Source organism: Suncus etruscus, chromosome 2, assembly GCF_024139225.1.
Source record: "Suncus etruscus isolate mSunEtr1 chromosome 2, mSunEtr1.pri.cur, whole genome shotgun sequence".
Taxonomy (NCBI): domain Eukaryota; kingdom Metazoa; phylum Chordata; class Mammalia; order Eulipotyphla; family Soricidae; genus Suncus; species Suncus etruscus.
In genome coordinates this window covers 166,875,526-166,887,741 of record NC_064849.1, presented here as the reverse complement: position 1 = coordinate 166,887,741, position 12,216 = coordinate 166,875,526, and the positions used below count along the sequence as shown (strand labels likewise).

The 12,216-nt window shown below is 39.0% G+C and overlaps 1 pseudogene; it reads right to left on the bottom strand.

Annotated features, from left to right (window-relative positions):
* Positions 1 to 6,731: 6,731 nt before the first annotated feature.
* LOC126002498 (uncharacterized) lies at positions 6,732 to 6,868 on the bottom strand (annotated as a pseudogene).
* Between the last annotated feature and the right edge of the window lie 5,348 nt (positions 6,869 to 12,216).

The window sequence follows — 12,216 nt, the reverse complement described above, 5'->3', positions numbered from 1 at the left end:
AAAGTGAGAACCTACACTGAAAGTGTACACATTTCCGATGAAATAAATGAAAATTCTTCTTGTTAGTGAATTTAAAAAAAAAATAATGGTAATTCTAGAAATTCAGCACCCAAATCCCAAGATTAACTTGGTAATAGCTTTCAAAAATTTACCTACAAGTTCCAAGAGTATAGTAGACAAATAAGTCATTACAAAAAATAGGAAACAGGTATAGAAAGGCCAAATATATTGTAGAAATATGGTTAAGTAGAAAGTGTTGAAAGTATTGTATTAAGTGGTAAAATTATGGTTATTCTTATAATAAACATTCATAGACTTGCTACTATTAAGTAAAAATACACTGAAGGCTTAAACTTCTCATTACATCATAACTCATTCTAAGTTAATTTGTAAGGGGTAAAAATGGAAAGAATAGAATCTAGTTGTGTTTCAATTTTTACATTGTACATATATATAAACATGTTACTAGGTTATAATCCATGTTTAAACAGCAGACAACAGTGGTCAAAGATCGATGTCTCATAATCAGCGTCAGTCTCACTGGTGTGGTGATCCAACTTATTTTTTCCCAAATTGATATTCTTATTATTGGAGATACAAGTCTAAGAGCATCCACCAGCATTTCCACAGAAACATATTTTTTTCACAGTAGCCTGCTTCTGAAGTATACAAGAGGTGAAAGATGGGCTGGTGGATAGAAAAACACCAACTCTCAATACATAAAATACAGAGAGAAATAGCAGACATCCATCAGAAACCATGTGAAATTATTATGTAGGCCTGAATAAAACTATTTCTATTATATATCAACACAAAATTCTTGAGTCCTCTAGAATTGTATCTAATCATTGCATTCTGCACTCTCTAAATCTCTTCATCCACTAATTCTATGCCCTAATTCCATTACACAAATTGATTTAAACTTCAGCTATTCACAGTCCATCTTTACTCTCTTCTCGGATGAAAGAACTTTGCCTTTGAATAAATGTCCTCTCTCCTAGAAGATCTGTGCTTATTACCATATTTTCCTTAAATTTTAGCAAAAAAATCTATATGATGTTATTTTTTATTTGAATTGTTTGTGAGGACCGCCCTAGTGGTGTTGAGGACCAACAAGGATACACCCAGAAATACTCAAGAGAATGTGAGAAGTAGTGCTGGAGATCTAACTCAGAACTCCATTCATTACAGGCATATTTTCCAGCTGTTAAGTTCATCCCTCTATAAAATGTAACATTTATATTATATGACTAAGAAAATTGATGTTTGGAGAAATTATTTTTGGGGTGCCACATCCTAGAAGTGCTCAGGGGTTACTCTTTATTTACACTTAGAAATCACTCCTGGCAGGCTTGGGGGACCTTATGCTATACCGTGGATCAAACCCAGGACAGCTACATGCAAGGTAAACATCCTCCCCACTGTCCTGTCACTCTGGCTCTATAGATATTATAAAAAACTTGACTTATTACTCATGGAAGACTTTTTAGACACAAGAAACTACAGGTATTTGAAAATATGTAGAGAGAAAAACATCTTTACACTCTCTTGGTGGAATTGCATGTTGATTCTATATGAATAGTATGTGGAGAGTCCTTTAAATTTTTTAAAAGTATGTAAATATAAACTTTTAAAAATATATTATACAAATGTATATGTATCTATATATTTATTTCTTATAATTAAGTTATCTTCTGAAACTTTCCTGAATAATACAAAATAGTGATTTGAAGAGATATGCATCCTTATATTTCATTATAGCTTTATTAACATTAACCAAGAGCTGAAATAACAACCTAAAAGAACACTGAATGAATAATAGATAAATAATATTTACACACATTGGAATACTAGTCAACTATAGAAAAGTGAAATCCTGCCATTTTTAAAAGTATAAAAAGATCAGTTAGAATGCATAGTAAAAACAAGAAAAAGAAAAGAAAAAACTCAGACGGAAAATTAAACAAATCTAGATTAGTTCAGCCACATAAATGAAAATACAAATGAACCAAATAGAAAAAAAATTTTAAACTGTCATATTGACTTGTGGGTATTTAAAGGGAAAGTGGGAGGCATGGGTCAAAGAGGCTGGAGGGATTATTGGAGGATCAGGGATAGAGCTGGCTGTTAGTGTCAAAGTTCTGTAGGTTCATATTCTGACTTATGATGATATATTCCAATCTATAGAATTTTTTGATACTATGGTAAAAGGGGCCTCTACAGTCAGTGCACCACACAAAAATAACAATTTATGTCATGTCTGAAAAACACCAAAATTTATCGGTAAATGGAAATCATAAACCTATTTTTATTTCCCTAGACACACCCCTAAAATATAGGCCCTCAAAAAATTAGGAGTGACCCCAAAAATGAAAACAAGCAAAAGCAAAAACAAACCAAAAGTGAAAATGATTCCAATAAAAGCCACCCTGTAGAGATGCGGGGTCCTGAAGCCCCCCCAGGGGGGACCCGGCCAGCAGGAATTAGCTGGAAAGGCTTCTCAGACAACCGCACTCCTATTTTGCTGAGTAGAAGAGCAACCACACCTGTAAAAAATCTGAAAGAGGTTAATAATAAAGACCCAAGGCAGCGTCTCACTGTTCAAGGGTACCTTTATTGGCTACAGTTCCTTCTTATATAGTGAAGGAGAAGGGGGCAGTACAAAGGTGATGTCAGTCATACTTTTGGCGCGAAGGCCCATACAAGGCAAGGATATATTTCAGGTTTCAAGGAACAAAGAAACTTAGGCATTCTCTAAATAAGGAAGTGGGCAGTGGGTCTAGGTGACCTTCAAGTTATGCTGAACGTGCTGTTTCTATGGAAACCTCTAGTGTCCTTCAAGCTGCATTTTTAATTGCTTGATTATCAGGTGGTGCAAGATGTGCCTGCCTCAGTGATCTTGAACAGACAATGTAGCATACACTTATTGATAATAGCCTAGTTCACTCCGAAATGTGGTCTTAAGGAGTGAGGCCTAGTTTCTGATAACGGTACCGGACAGTGTTGCTCTCCTCCGGGCTAGAGTTAATTATATCTACAGTTGCACATTCCTTTCTCTATAGCTCAAAAACTTACAGCAAGACTGCAAAATAGCTTTAAGGTGAAAAGCTGGAATATGGCAGAAAGAACAGCAAAATGGCCTCAAACAAGTCAGTCCCCAACATCTCCCCCTTTCTCTTCTAATAAAAGAAGGAAAGTCGTGAGCGGGTGGAAGAACCGTGTCTTAGGCATACAAGGTTTGACCAGGTCGGACACGGCCAAAGCCGCAATTAAAAGGTGGCTACAAACGCCGTGGGTGTGCACAGGGATCCGAATTATGCGCTGTAGCCTTTTTGGGCCGTGCCCTAACTGGGACCTTGCTAATCCCGTCGTAGGTGTCTCCACAGCCAAGAGCACAAGTGCCGGAGCGAGCTCCGCTTGTTAGCTATGCGCTCTATCTCCTGGAAACTTAGTGGCTGGAAAGGCGGCTTGGTGACTAAAGCCAAGTTTTCACAGGAGTCACGCGGGGTTAGATGCTGGTAGTTAACCTGAATAGAGGTTTTTGCCTGTTCATCTACCTGGTTCTTAATAAAGGCAGTGATTTTGCGGAAAATCCATGGGCTAAGAGAAAGGAGCAGCATGAGGCTAATGAGTGGGCCCAAAATAGTGGACAAGATAGTGTGAAGCCAAGGAGAAGAGAAAAACCAGCCCTGGTACCAGCCTTGTTCTTCATCGAAATGTATTTCAAAATCTTTTATACCGTCACCAATGTGTTGAACGCTATTCCTAACTAATCCAGGTTTATCTTTGAAAATACAACATTGTTCCTTAAGGGCTACACAGACTCCCCCCTCTTACATAAGGGCAAAATATAGAGCACGACGATTTTGGAGAACAACATCAGCAAGGGAACTAATAGTATCTGTGAGAAATTGCAGACTAGTTTTGATTTCATTAATGTCTTGTTCCACTGCTTGAGTAAGAGTGCGGAAATTGGATTGAGAGGATACAAGAGAGTAGATACCAGTGCCAGCGCCAGTAGCGCCAACAGCAAGGAGCACTGCAAGTGTAATGGAGGTGAAGGGCTCACGGCATTGTCGAGAAAGGGATTGAGAAGAATAGGAATAGGGTGAGGCGGCAGGAGAGGGAAATGGTGATTTTTGGAATGAGAATAACGAGAATACAGTAATCATGTGAAAGGAGAAAAGAGGAACAAATGATGAAAGGAGTAAGGCCAGAAGCACAGGCAAAATAAGTACCATTGGGGGCTAACAGATAGGGTTGTGAGGAGGAAGAATTGTAGATGTCAATAGTTTCGTTGCACACGTCAAGTAATTGGCTAGGAAGCAGGGAGTCGTTAGGCTTAATGCAGAGGCCAGAGCCTACGACTTGACCGACTGTAATGCCATGTTGAGGTTGTGTGTTCCAACGGAGGTCAGAGGGGTTGGAGGTAGAGGAAAGGTTGCCAAACACTGCAACACCTTCATAGAAAGGAGGTTGAGGAGAAAAACAAAGCCAACATCTTTCATAGGCAGGATCTGTAAGGGCAAGAGCAGAAGCATTTATGAGATTGAGAATAACCTGAGAGGACGGAGAAGGACCTGAAGGCATAGTGAGTTGTCTGAGAGAAGAAGATGCAGATGGAAGAGGAGGAGGAGGAGAAGGCATGTGTGATGGACCTGAATGAGGATGAAAAAAAGTGTTAGGACCAACGGCGAGGGGGTGAGAATTCGGCAACTGTTTAAGTAAACGGAGGGAAAAAAGAAGTCCAGGGTCGGTACACCTAACGTAAAGTCTGAGTCCCCATTGTACGGGTTGAGTCCAGTGATGCTGACGTCCAGCAGCAGTAAATTCGATGATGAGGGGGTTACACCAACCACGGGTAGCAGAGGATGCATCACAGTTCAGAAAAGGAGGAGTTGGGGGGCGTGAAACGGTGATGAAGTCCCAGGAGGAAGAGGGTTTCCAATAAGCAGTTCCGGTGGTTTCACAGCCCCAGGAGGCGCAAAAGTGTTGGTTATGAGCGCCACACTTATAGTCGCTGGAACGGGGGCCGGTGGTGACCAGGGCAGACGTAGAAGGTGGTGAAGGGGTGGCGTAGTACATCACGGCGAATAACAGAGTTGCAGCCACCGCTAGCAGGGGAGTAATAGTCATCGGGGTCAACAGCACGAGGTTGAGGCAGGCGGAAATTGGAGGTGCCCCAGTATAGGCTTGCACCCATGGCTAGGGCACAAAGGTCGACTTGCAAGACCGGCCAAGGGATGGAGGTAGAGAGGATGGAGGTTGTTGGTGGCATCGGTGGGCATCCAAGGCAGCTAGGCAGAGTGTCTAATTCAGCATTGTCAAAGGTGGAGTCAGTTAGAAACAGGTTTGCAGGAATGGCGTCTAGCAGGAGGTTTATAAGAAAACAGCTTGGCAGAAGGCAAAATGGTTACTTCATATAAAAATTAAGAATTTGCAGAAAACATTAGCAATTTACATTACACTAGTTATTTTTGAATACCACGGGAATGCTATTTGACCTCTGTTAGACTTTGGCATAAAAGAAAATTTATAATTAACAATTGCTAATTAAAAAAAATTTTTTTAAACTGAATATAAAGGATTTTTCTTAAACTTCTAGTTATTATGTTAAAGCTGGATGCTATTTTTTAGCCATAAATACATATTCTATAGGCTTGAACTTACACATAGCAGGAAAGCCAGGTGACTGCAAAGTCCAGAAATTCTCCAGGGAAAAGTTATCCCCGATGGCCATTGAGAAATCTGGGGTTTGCCATTCTCCACACCCTCCGCCATGTTCTTAGAAGGACAAAGCTAGCTTAATACATAATTTTTAACACATGATTTTTAGTTGTAAGATGCCAGTCTGTGAACTGACCAGACTGAACCAGGTTGAAAAAATTAATTGAAATTTAAAAAATGGATAAGGCTTTAAAAATTGTATTATTATAAAATGTAGAGATAACAAATAAACAGACAAAACAAAACAACACTAAACACAACATTTTACACTTGTGGCCACTTTCATTCATCACAACAGACACATAAACAGACAAAAGGATTGATTTAAGACTTATTTATAAAAAAATTGACAAGCGCTTTTAAATATTTAGCTAGCATGTTTGTGAGAAGAAAAAAAATTTTGTAGAAAAACTTTTTTAGTTTTGAGAAGTACTTAATGTAGATGGAGTGGAACTTTGCTGAAAATAAATTTTAAGGTTTAGATTTAACACAAAACATTTTTAAAACAATTTTAATTTGAAGTTTAAAACATTAAGTAAAATGGTTAATGAGCACTGTAGAAGGAGTCTTCACTCTGAAGTATGAAATCATTTGCTGTAAATGAATAGGTTTTCTTTAAATTGGTTTTGCAGTAGAATAGTAAGACAGCTGCAATAAAGTGTTAAAATTTTTATGATTAAACACAATAGCATGAACTATGATTATTAAAGGTATAAAAAACTGATTTTAAAAAACAAACAACTGTTTTTACTATGAAGACTTTAAGTGAATAATTTGTAAAAAATATTATATACTAAATTAACTAAATGCTTAGATTATTATAAAATATAGTTAAAGACATCTGATGCATTTACACACCTAGAACTTAAGACTAAAATTATATTTAATACTAGTTAATTTGCTTATAAAGTTTAGTTACTTTTATATATTACTTATAAAATTATATATAATATATTTTTCATCAATATTATTTTTTTACTGCGACACAAATATACAGATTTGTATAATGTGCTGATATTTTGAATGCACTTAAAATAATAGTTTTTTTTTTTTTTAATGCAGAAATAAAGAACAACCATTGCTGTAGCACAAAGTTAAAACTAAGGGTACTATAAAGCATACTTAGGTGTTTACTGTGCATTAAATTAACTATATTGTTTAAAAAGGCTAACCACATTATTTTTCACATAATTTTGTAAATACTTTAAAAATTAAAATAAAACTTTTAATAGAAATATAAGACTTAATTTTAACACTTTTGTGTTCGTTTGGATTTTAAAACACAAAGAAGTTTTTCTTTTACCAATATTTTGTTATCTGTAAAGTGACAGAATTATGACCTTGCTTTAAAATTTTCTGAGAGGCATGAAAAAAAAATTTATTGCCTTTATCTTTCTGTTGCTTTTTAATGTTTTAATAATTACTTTACACTACTTAATGCACTAAACCTAATAACACATATTTGACGAAGTGTAGGGCTGACAAGGTGAAGCAGAGTTTTTCACTGATAACTCGGGGAGGGGCTAGCACAGTTAACAGCAGGAAGGTTAGAGGCAAATTATTTACAGTCAGCAGGGTGTAATGATATAGAGAAAAAAAAAAAGCAATCTTTTAAGATTAATTACTAATTTATTGGAATTAGAGGGAGTGGCAACCGAAGAGGGGAGTCTGGGTTGCAAAAGCACCATGAGAATCATGGTTTTATTAATTGATTTGAGAATATGCAAGAGATGCTACTTTTCAGATTTTTTTTTTTTTGAATAACAAAGATTGGGTATTTCAAGGTGAATTGGAAGGCTTAAAGTGGGAGTGTCAGGGCTTGAGCTGGCTGTTCTCCAAGGCTGGCAGGAAAGAGGCTGAAGGAGGCTGAGGATTGGTTTGAGCAAAGTAAAGGGTACATTAGGCTCAGAAGTTTTAACAGCAAAGTGTAGATATCGCAAGGTTTTATGGCTTAGCAGATGATACTTTGTAATTATCCTGCTTACTGTGCCCTTAGAATTTTTTGTAGGCACTGCAGCAGTTTCTGTTTTATGGCACTTAGCCTCACTTTTATTAGTTTGTTCCTTTGAATTCTCAAGAGGGGGGGGCTTGGCCGTGGAATTCAGTGGGCAGAGGACAGACAACTATAGATTTAGGAGGGGGGGGGAAACGCCTGAAGGGCAGAAATCTGTGAATTAAGAGAAGCAGCCTGTTTTTGAAGGCTTAAGATTTGTTTAAGATTTTTAATTTGGCCAAGTAGTTTCATATCTATAGCTTTAAGAGGGGGAGCGGTGAGAGGAGGGAATCTGCCATGGTTAGGGACTGAGCGTTCTCCGCGGTGGAGGCTGCTGAGCAGGCGGGGGAAGACTTTCTCCATTAGGGAGAAAGACAGGAAAGGTAGCGCTGGTTTTTGAGCCAAGAGCATTATCAAGTTTGTTAGAGAGGTGAGAGACCATGGATGTAATTGTGGTGAGTTGGGAACTCAAGTCAGAAAAATGGGGGGGGGGGGGAGAAAGCAGCAACAGTTTGTTGCCGGTGTGGGGGAGCTGCTGGAATGCCGGCTCTGGGGAGCGACTTCCAGGCGCAGAGGGCAGCAAGAGCCATGTTGGCAAGCTGGGACCTGGAAAGTGTGTGCTGTACCTTTAAGGTATGAAAAGAGGCGAGGCCAGCTATACGAGCTTAGAGATCAGAATTCCTGCCTGTCTGCAAGGGCTTTGCAGCAGAAAAAAAAGTTAACTTCCCAAGAGACAAAGAGTTCAGCTTTTAGATTCTAAGCAGGAGAGCGTGTAAGGGGCTTGGGGGCCATAGGAGGTTACGGCTTGAAATGGCTCTTTGAGGCTTTTCCAATTAAAGGCTTTGTATTGTTGCAATTGCTGGCTAAGGAGGGGAGGGTGGTGAAACAGGGACGGAGCTGAAGCTAGGGAAGTGAAGGGCTGTTTAGGATTTTGCACAGAGGGTGCAGCGGCCTCTTCTGTAGGGGTCTGGGTGCATAGAGCAGAAGTATGGACAGAAGTAAGGGAGGGATATAAATGAGAAGCATTAGAGAGATCTTTAAGAGCATTAGTTACTTTGGAGACAAAGGTAGAAGAATCAGTGGTGGAGGGAGGACAAGGGGAAGTATTCTCAGAGGGAGAAGGGAGATGAGAGACAGAATTAGAACGAGAGGGAGTCCTGGAACACTCACGGGAGACTTGTTGTACATGAGATTCAACGGCATGGATGATGTCTTTGGCGGTTCCGGCATTTTTAGTTACAATGATATCTCTTAACAGGCTCCAATATTGGAACATAATTTTTTCCTTCTGTGAATCATCATTATTTACAAAATAATCACTCATTTCATGTCCTACTTTGTCCCAAGTGGACGCAACAATTTCTGGACAGGTAATAATAAACCAATGACATACATTATGAATAAACATAAGAAAATTACAAATATTCTTTTTTGGTAACCTCTACATGTCTGGCTTTCAACTCAGACTGAATATCAATAATGAATTTAAGTTCAGTACTCAATGAAAACACCCATGGAAGTGAAGCCAACGGGCGAAGCCCCAAGAGCCAATCAGGGGCGGTGATCAGAACGACTGAAAAAACTGCAGTTTAAATATTTGATTAAGGCTAACTCGTTTCAACGCCTACCCGGATGGGGTATATCCTGCGATTTACGAAACAGCTCCGGACTCGCCGACCCGTAGTCGTTCGGAGTGTGGCGGTGGTCTTCGAGCCCAGCGTTGGGCGCCAAAATGCGGGGTCCTGAAGCCCCCCCAGGGGGGACCCGGCCAGCAGGAATTAGCTGGAAAGGCTTCTCAGACAACCGCACTCCTATTTTGCTGAGTAGAAGAGCAACCACACCTGTAAAAAATCTGAAAGAGGTTAATAATAAAGACCCAAGGCAGCGTCTCACTGTTCAAGGGTACCTTTATTGGCTACAGTTCCTTCTTATATAGTGAAGGAGAAGGGGGCAGTACAAAGGTGATGTCAGTCATACTTTTGGCGCGAAGGCCCATACAAGGCAAGGATATATTTCAGGTTTCAAGGAACAAAGAAACTTAGGCATTCTCTAAATAAGGAAGTGGGCAGTGGGTCTAGGTGACCTTCAAGTTATGCTGAACGTGCTGTTTCTATGGAAACCTCTAGTGTCCTTCAAGCTGCATTTTTAATTGCTTGATTATCAGGTGGTGCAAGATGTGCCTGCCTCAGTGATCTTGAACAGACAATGTAGCATACACTTATTGATAATAGCCTAGTTCACTCCGAAATGTGGTCTTAAGGAGTGAGGCCTAGTTTCTGATAACGGTACCGGACAGTGTTGCTCTCCTCCGGGCTAGAGTTAATTATATCTACAGTTGCACATTCCTTTCTCTATAGCTCAAAAACTTACAGCAAGACTGCAAAATAGCTTTAAGGTGAAAAGCTGGAATATGGCAGAAAGAACAGCAAAATGGCCTCAAACAAGTCAGTCCCCAACATAGAGATATATCTAAAAGAATTTTAAATTGCCTTTAATTACATTCCAGAGAGTAGGCTGCTACTAACAAATGTGAACAAATATGTCCAAATGATATGTAATCTTTACATGTGTAACTTTCTCTCCACAACTCCTAGATGTGAAATCAAGTGAAAGGCAAGTTAAAATTCTTGCTGGGTCTTTTGGATGAGTTCAAACAAGGCTAAGACCAATCAATAAATATGAAAGAAAAAATTGTATTTATTTCTTTCTACTTGGACAACCTCACCCTCACATCATAGTAACTGAACTCGGTTAAGGATTTTAAGTTAGGATAGGACAATCTTCTCAGATATAGAAGATAAAAATTTCCACCATAACTGTAGTCTAGCTCAGAATAGTACAAGTCAGCTTTGAGTGAATTCACATCTTAAGGGAAATTCTTCAATGCCCAAAGAAGTAGATTTTGAAGGGTCACTAGACCCTCACTGGCTCCTGCCAAGGTTGCCAAGACAGGTAAGTGAACTCTGCTCTCTATCAAAAGAGCCATGGTGTTAGTTGAGTTCCAGATGGGTCTGCATTGGAGAAACTGACTGCAGCCCAACAGAGAGGAAGTTCACATTGTTTCCAGGAACAATCATAAGAAATAAAGTAGAAAAAGTTGAAATGTTCAAATTATACAAGAGAAGGGAAGGCTTTGAGGGAAGAAAACTTCTTTCTTTGTTGTTTTCTGGTTTTAGGGTTTTATTTGTTTTGTGGGGCACACCAGGTGACTCTCAGGGGTTATTCCTGGCTATGCATTCAGAAATCACTCCTGGCTTGGGGAGCCATTCTGGACACCAGGACACAGTCCGTTCTATGCCAGCCGCTTGCAGGCAAAAGCCCTATCACTGCACCACCGCTCCAGGACCAGAAAACTTCTTATCAAAGTTTATAAGCACCCAAAAGAGACCAACAGATATTTGAGAAAACTTGTTGCAAATTCAAAGCCGAAAAACTCTGTTTTAAAGTTAGCATCTCCGGAAGGATGTCCTGGGGCTTAGCAAATTGATTTCTGAGCATTTAAATCTATCTGTATTCTAATTCCCAAAGAGCAGCTCTGCAGAGCCACTATCTCCAGAATAGTTCGTCTGAACACTGACAGGTTTGGGCTCAGCACACCCACATTGATGCAATAGAAAGAGGAGTCATTCTACCACCTGGCCAAAAGTCTGAGTATTGAACTCAGAATTCATGGTTTCATGTCCTGGATCCACATCTCATTCAATATGTTACTATGAAAGAATTAGTTAACTATACTATGCTTCAAATCCTTCTCTTCAAAAGTGAACAGGGGTTATAAGAATGGGACTTCATTCATAGAGATACTGGAGAAGTGAATTAATATATGTGAAGTGATAGGGCAGGGGTTGGTGAAAGTTTTATACTAAGCATATAACTGGTGAAATTAGAAAGAAAGAGAATACCCTTTGCCTAAAAAGACAGGGTGTCTCTACCCATCATGTCATAAGACCGAAGATGGGCTCTAAATATACTAATTGTCCAAGTCCAAGGTCTTTCTTCATGGTCCCAGGAAAAGTTCTCAACTGCAATTTAGGGAAGGTGAGGGAGGGAGCTAGTTCAAACCCTAGTACAACATGAACTCTCACAAAGTACCTGGTCGTGGAGGTTCCCAAAACAAGCAAATTTATATTGTGGACTTAGCATTGACTCACCCAATCCAGTTGACTAAATATGACTGAGGATGTCTTCTAAGGCTCTTGACAACTTTTTGGAAGGCAAAAGAAAAATTTCAAAATGAAAAATAATTAAGATATAATATTCATTGGCTGTATTCTTGAAATTATAAATTAAACTTTTAAAGAATCAAGGTAAAAGATATATATAGCTAGATGCAAGGAGAAAGTGAATTTGCATATTTGATTGGTTGCCTTATAGTAGAGGTTAGACTTTTCTTAAAATAATTTTCAGGTTAATATTTTGTTATAGTTTCTTTTGATGTCAACATTTTGTGCTTTTTATCTTTTACTCTTACATTAATGATTTTTAATGCTCCTGCC